The 7,124-nt window shown below is 33.4% G+C and overlaps 1 non-coding gene across 1 annotated transcript; it reads right to left on the bottom strand.

Moving 5' to 3' along the window:
• Nucleotides 1-574: 574 nt before the first annotated feature.
• On the bottom strand, nucleotides 575-678 carry LOC112861791 (U6 spliceosomal RNA). The gene has a single exon (XR_003223689.1). It is a non-coding gene; the product is annotated as a U6 spliceosomal RNA (small nuclear RNA).
• Between the last annotated feature and the right edge of the window lie 6,446 nt (nucleotides 679-7,124).

Genomic DNA, 7,124 nt, shown 5'->3' with positions numbered 1-7,124 from the left:
TTATAGCTCCCAGAAATTATGGTTCTCTTTAGCTGTAATGCATTTCTTTTGCTAAAACATAGAAAGCGGGCATATTCATTACCCATGACACACATACTAAAGCGATATTTTTATTTGTAAATACTACAACAAATTTCAAGTATGTCATCTAAGAATCTGTTCAGTGTTGATAAAGCTGTTCTTCAGTTGTCCCAGAGGGGATTTTAGAAAAGGATAAGATTCAAGCACAAATAAATTGCTTAGTACTAATATATATTATTTACGCATATATATGTAATATATATACAATATATCAATATATATATATACTTTATGAGACCAAAATAATAAGATAATCAAACTCTCAGCCTGAATTCATTGGTCATCTGAGAGACTGAATGTCATTGTTCTGTCTTGAAATTTAGAATAGTGTGTATTTCACTGAAGTTACACATAAAAAATTGATCAGTTATAACAATGATTTTTTAAAATCATTGTAGCCTTGGCTACGAAATAAAAAACAAAATAAAATATGTCATCCCAAATCTGATTAAATTAATATAAAAATTAAATTGACATTTCATAAGTTATTTTTAAAAATATGGAACACTTCATGAATTTGTGTGTCATCCTTATGCAGGGGCCTTGCAAATTTCTATATCATTCCAATTTTAGTATATGTGCTGCTACAGTAAGCATGCTAACTTTTGTTCCAATAGAATCCTTATCCCCTTAGCAATTTGATAAAGTATATAATAAATATATACCATCACTAATTTGAAATTGAATTATTTGCTACTTAGGTTTTTATAGGTACCGTGCTAAATGAGAATATTAGCAATGCATGTATTTTTTCTACTTAATGGTTAATAGTTTGTCTTTCCATTTTGCCTATTTTTTGTATGCCTGGAAATTAGGAGATAGATATATTTATATCTTATTATCTTCTTCTTCTTTTTTTTTTTTTTTTGCCCCAGAACATGCTTTTAAATCATTGTTCCTTATTGTCATACACTGCTTCTTATTGATTAGATTTTTTTTACTGAGCACGTTGGTTATATCAATAAATTGTCAGACTTAGTTATAACATTAACAGAAAGATAAGTATAATACAGATAGTACCTTCTTAGTACTAAATAAAGAATGGTCCTTGAGGTCAAGAAGCATAGAGTCAAGGAAATTAAACAATTAAACAAACAATTGTGATTAAGTGTTTTAGGGGTATAAGTTAGGTACAAAGGATTTAACACCATTGATGATGGATTGTAAAATTTGAGTTATGGAAGAGTGAATACAGGATGTCTTCATAAATGGTGACTCCATGTGAGGTAAATGGATTCGAGAGATTGACAAAGTCAAAGAATTATGAATGCAGATCTTAATTTTAGCACAAATTTGCTATGTGGCTGGAAGAGTTACCAAAATAATGAAAGGCTTCTTTTTTATGAAAGAGGTCTTCTTCATCACCCTTATACTTATAGGAGGATTTGGAATTGTGCTGTGAGTCAGAGAAGGGGAACGTGTGTTTGTTTCAACATTCTAGGAAAAACTACATTATGTCTCCACCAACCTATAGTAGTGAGAGAGAAAATCTGTGGCCATGATACCATGTGATGTATGTATTTGATACCATGATTCTAGAACTAAATTCCCTTAATTTTAAAACAAATATTGGTACTAATTCCATTAAGCCCAACATTCCTCTGTAAGTTTGCCTCTACCAAAAATCTTGAACACTGTTTTTATTTTCTTTTTGTCAAATGGACTCCTATTTCATTTCAGTGTTCTGAATTGCATGATCTCATGCCCCATCTTCCTTCTCAAAACTTTCATTATGCTTTCTAAAGCTCTTGATCTGTGACAACCTTGCTCTCATTAACTTAGAATAAAATGGAAATAGGGCCAATTTTTGTCTGGCCTGCTTTGCTTCTCTAATGTCACTTCACTCTCTCCCCAGCTCACCACGTTCTAGCATCGTTGGTTCTCTGACTCTACATCATGCTATATGCTTTCCTTTTCCAGTACTTTGCACTTGATTTCCCTTATGTCTGAAAATTCATCTGCTGGTTATTTGGTAACCAACTCCTTCCATTCCTTCAGATCATAATTTAGGCTGTCTCTACATGAAGTCTATCCTCCTTACCTTCTATCACCTTAATTTATAGCCTCTCACACACAATATTATTATCTATTGAATCTCCCTTCTAATTCTGTTTCATTGGCTTGATTTTGTTGTGTGTTTATTTTTTGTTTATTGTTGGCAAGTCTCACTTCATAATGAGAATATAAAACCTGGGGGTCCTGGGTGGCTCAGTCAATCAAACATCCAACTTTGGCTCAGATCATGATCTCGCAGTTCGTGAGTTCGAGACCCACATCGGGCTCTCTGTTGTCAGCACAAAGCCTCCTCTATCTCTCTCTCTCTGTCCCTCTCCTGCTCTCTCTCTCTGTTTGAAAAATAAATTAAAAAAATAACAAAGTATAAATAAAACTTAAATGTTTAATGCAATATTGCTTTCAATATACTAGTAGCAAGCATTTTTGTGTTGTCCATTCTGTGTGAAGTAGTAGGCATTGAATAGTATAAGATATGCAGTTTCTTTTCCAACACGTAGTCACCAAAAAAGAAAAACAAAGTAAAAACAATTTAGTACATGGAAAGCAATATTGCATTAAACATTTCTTAAGGGTTCTGAGACAGTTAATGTATTCCTGAAATTTAGATTATTATAAATGAGTCATTTTCAGCAGGGAACATTCTTATTTTTCTTAAAATTGAAGTCTTTTATTCAGGATACCATTATTTTTAAGATACTTAACTTTATGTGTTTTTTTCTCTTTTTTCCACAAAGGCAAAGAAATGGGCACTATAAAAGGAACAATCACATTCTCTGATCCCTTGTAATCATTCAAACAAGCTAATTATTAATATGTAGCTTTTCAAGTTTTGAATCTTCAAACTCACACACTTTGAGGGAGAAAAATGAAGTAATTAGACCTGGTTTCTGTGAATACCCCCATTTACAGAATATATATTATGGGCTACATTGCTAGGTGCTTTGTCCTCTCTCATTCTATGCCATTTAATTTTTGGCTTGTACTAACAATGTTGTGATTACTAATAACAATAAGAAGATAAATAAGACAAGACAAAAAAATAAGAGGAAACTCAGTTTGAGAGATTAAGAAGTTTCTCAAAGGTAGTTATAAAAGTGTGTGTGATGGTTAATGTTATGTGTCAATTTGGGCCACAATGCCCAGATATTTGGTGAAATATTATTCTCTACATATCTGGGTGTTTCTGTGAGGATGGTTTGGGGTGATATTGACATTTAAATCCATGGGCTGTCTGTAAAACATATTGTCCTCCATAATTTGGGTGGGCCTCATCCAATCAGTTGAGGGTCTGACTATAATAAAGACTGATCTCTGAGCAAGTTGAAATTCTACTTGCAGATGAAACTCAGACCAGGACTACAACATCAACTTTTCCCTGGATTTCCAGTATGCATATTTTGGAACTTGTAGTCTTCATAACCATATGAGTCAGTTCCTTAAGATAAATCTCTGTAGATATACACATGCTGTTGATTCTGTTTCTCTGGAGAACTCTGAAAAATACAGGGTGGATCAAGGATTATAACCCATAACTATCTGATCACCAAACCCCCCTAGTTTTACCAAAATACACAATATACCTTCTTGCAAAAGATAAACCTCCAAGAAAGATTTGGTCAGACTTTAGAGTATAGCATATTTTAGCTGATAGTTTAGGCAATTGGGTAGGAACCAGGCTGAAAGACTAAAGTTATAAATTGATATAAAGGAGAAATAGCAGCATTTTACAGTAGTTGAAAACGCAGAATTGAGAACAGGAAGCCCAGTGTTTGAATTCCAGCTGTACTGTCTAACTGGGAGTACCTGGGCAAGTTCTTTAACCTCCCTATAATGAAACTTGTAGGAACCCACCCAGTTCTGCTTGGATCTAGATCCTTTTAACTGTTTTGTTCATTCCAGTTTGCTTTACCTATGTGTTATTTGCTTCAAACTGCTACAGTAGGGACTTTATTCAGAGGACTCCCATTTGCAACTAAAGCTGTTTTGACTACAGGTAGACAGATAGGACGTGCCTGGAAGCTTATAACTGCCTGGGGTATTGTTAGCCAAGGACTAACTGGTGTAGTAGGGTGAAAATTCAGCTCATTTGTCTTCAAGATAATATATAAGGCCTAATTTATATTCTAGAACTTCCCTCTGGGATAAGGCCATGCTTAGCTAGAAATTACACCTTACTTGGTTTCTTTATCTTTCCAACCTGCTTCCTCCATTTCCTTCTGGTTTCTCCTGGGAGCACTTTCTAGATAAATCATTTGCTTAATAATCCTCTTGCCAGTCTCCTTTGGGGAAAATTGAATAAAGACATCAAGTTTCTCATCTCTACAGTTGGAATGTACTCTTTAAGTCAAAGGTTGTTGTGACGGTTAAGTGAATTAGTACATACAGAACACTTATAACAATAACTAACACATTTAATGTGATAAATATGTCTTAGTATATTAATTATAAAATACTGAAACAATATATGTTCAATTAAAACCACAAAAAACTTGTCGAATGCTTACTATGTAGTATACACATTCTATGCATCAAAAAACAAGTAATCAGCTATCCCATATTTACTCTCAAGTATATTCAATCTACATAGGGAGACAAGCTAATATTAATAAATGCAACCTAGTCAATATAATGATAGCAGTACATATTGAGTGCTAATGGTTTTCTGAATAGTAATATAAAAAAGTCATCTTGGGAACAGAACTCAGCCCAAGTAATCAAGGAAGATATTTGTCAAAATGGCTAAGTAGGGATTACACAGTTCAAAAAGTGTGGAGGATTATGGGGAGTGAAATAGAGACAACAATATATGCAATGTTTGAAATATTTGGAAGAGTTTTGCAAATTATTATTATTTGAGTTGAGTGTAGATGTGTCTGCTTATGTGCATTTGTCTGTAAATGTATGTCAAAGTATGTGGTGATATATGTGTGTATGTGTGTGTGTCTAGTTGGGAGTGTATTGTGCGTGGCAGAGAGAGTAAGAGAGAAGGTATATACATGAATCTGTGTTGAGGTGTATTTAGGGGCTTAGGATTGGCATGGAGGCTGAAGAGATAGGCAGAAACTGTGTTAGCATTCTGATATATTCAGGAGTTTGTACTTTATCTTAAAGGCAATGTCAAGTCAAGGATAGATTTTAGTAGGGGAATGGAATATTAGAAAGACAAGTTTGGCAACTATTTAGAATGGAATTGAGGGAAAGGATGGTAAATAGGTTTTCAACTCATATGTCAACTCTGATCAATTGGTAGTGGCTGCCTGGAGTTCTTGTTGAGGAGGATTTTGAGGTCTTGTCCAGGTTAAATTGGAAAGAACTCCATGACTGAGTATCAGTGTCTTCCATTTATTTCTCATGTCCTAACCCTTTCTTTATTGAATCTGTCCCCTAAAGTGCATATCTGTTATAGATATCAGATGTAGATCAACTGATATCATCATAAAAATACAGATGAAAAACTTTTTTTCTCTGAATGATTCTAACCTCGAAAATGCAATAACATTTTTACTTGTCTTAGGAAAAAATATATGGGTTAGCACAGACATTAACATATAGATATATATTAAAATTATTAATTTTATAATTATAACCCATATAATTTTAAACACTTTTTGGAAAGTTTGTAAACTTTGAAAGTTTGTAAACACTATTTGGAAAGAAAGCTCTGGTAATCCATATGTGTAGTATCAGAATAGAAAGAAAACCAAACACGTAAATAAGAAGAAAGTTTTAAGACTAAATATTATGAGAGATTATTGTGTTTGTAAATATATAGACTGTGCCAAAATTTTCCCCCCTTTACTTCAGTTAGACTAAATACCCCTTGTTTGTGTTTTGCATATTACCCTACTGATTTAGATTTAATTGACTAAATGTTATAAAATATTCCCTAGTCATCTTTACATAATAAGTACTCCCTCATAGTCCAAAGAACAAAGCATTTGGAGCCAGACAAGCCTACTTTAGAATCCTGACTTTGTCACTTACCAACATTTGGATCTCAGACAAGATTTCCTTGGTGTGTCCACTCTCTAAACATGTAGTACTAACTTAATAAAATTATTATGACGTTCAAATTCAATAATATGAATGTATACAAAACACAACTTATAGAATAGTGTAATAAGTCCTGTTGAGTTTTGAAAATACAGTTCTTGGGGCGCCTGGGTGGCGCAGTCGGTTAAGCGTCCGACTTCAGCCAGGTCACCATCTCGGGGTCCGTGAGTTCGAGCCCCGCGTCAGGCTCTGGGCTGATGGCTCAGAGCCTGGAGCCTGTTTCCGATTCTGTGTCTCCCTCTCTCTCTGCCCCTCCCCCATTCATGCTCTGTCTCTCTCTGTCGCAAAAATAAATAAACGTTGAAAAAAAATTAAAAAAAAAAAAGAAAATACAGTTCTTATGTCACATTATGTTAATTGTTTGAAAAAAGACTAAAGTAATTTTGAAATCAATCACATGCTAAGAAATGTTTAAAAACAAAAAATCCCTAAAATACACATTTATTTTTAGTCCATTACATACTAAAATGTTAGATACTGGAGTCACTAATTTAAAAATTCATGGTTCACATAATAATAAGCTAATAGTACAAACAGAGATATATGTGTGCCTCACTCTCCATTAAACAAAGTGCAACTTGAGTATGATTTCTTAAGAACCCCATAAAAGAAAATCACATAGTAATATTAAATATAAATTTAACTATAAATTGATTTTTATAGAACTACTCTGAATTGCTTTTATAGCACATGGTTATTAATACATGAATTCTGAATTGAGACATGGCTTCAAATACCATTGCTCTTTCCAAAATGCCCACACAGAGATTAGATGTGAGAGTAAATAGATCTTTTCACTTTTAATGGTTAATAATTACCCTTCCAAATGATACCTTCATTGATAATACCACTTTATATACAAATTGTGTTTGATTCTTTTAAATAGGATAATGTTGGAAATGGATCTAATGGTTTTACGTACATTAATGATTTTCTCGAGCTTCGTGTAATTTAAGAGAACACTGAGTTGAAGT

The sequence above is a fragment of the Puma concolor genome, chromosome A1, assembly GCF_028749965.1.
Source record: "Puma concolor isolate L17-30 chromosome A1, mPumCon1.1.hap2, whole genome shotgun sequence".
NCBI classification, from domain to species: Eukaryota; Metazoa; Chordata; class Mammalia; order Carnivora; family Felidae; genus Puma; species Puma concolor.
This window is presented reverse-complemented; position numbering and strand designations above follow the sequence as displayed.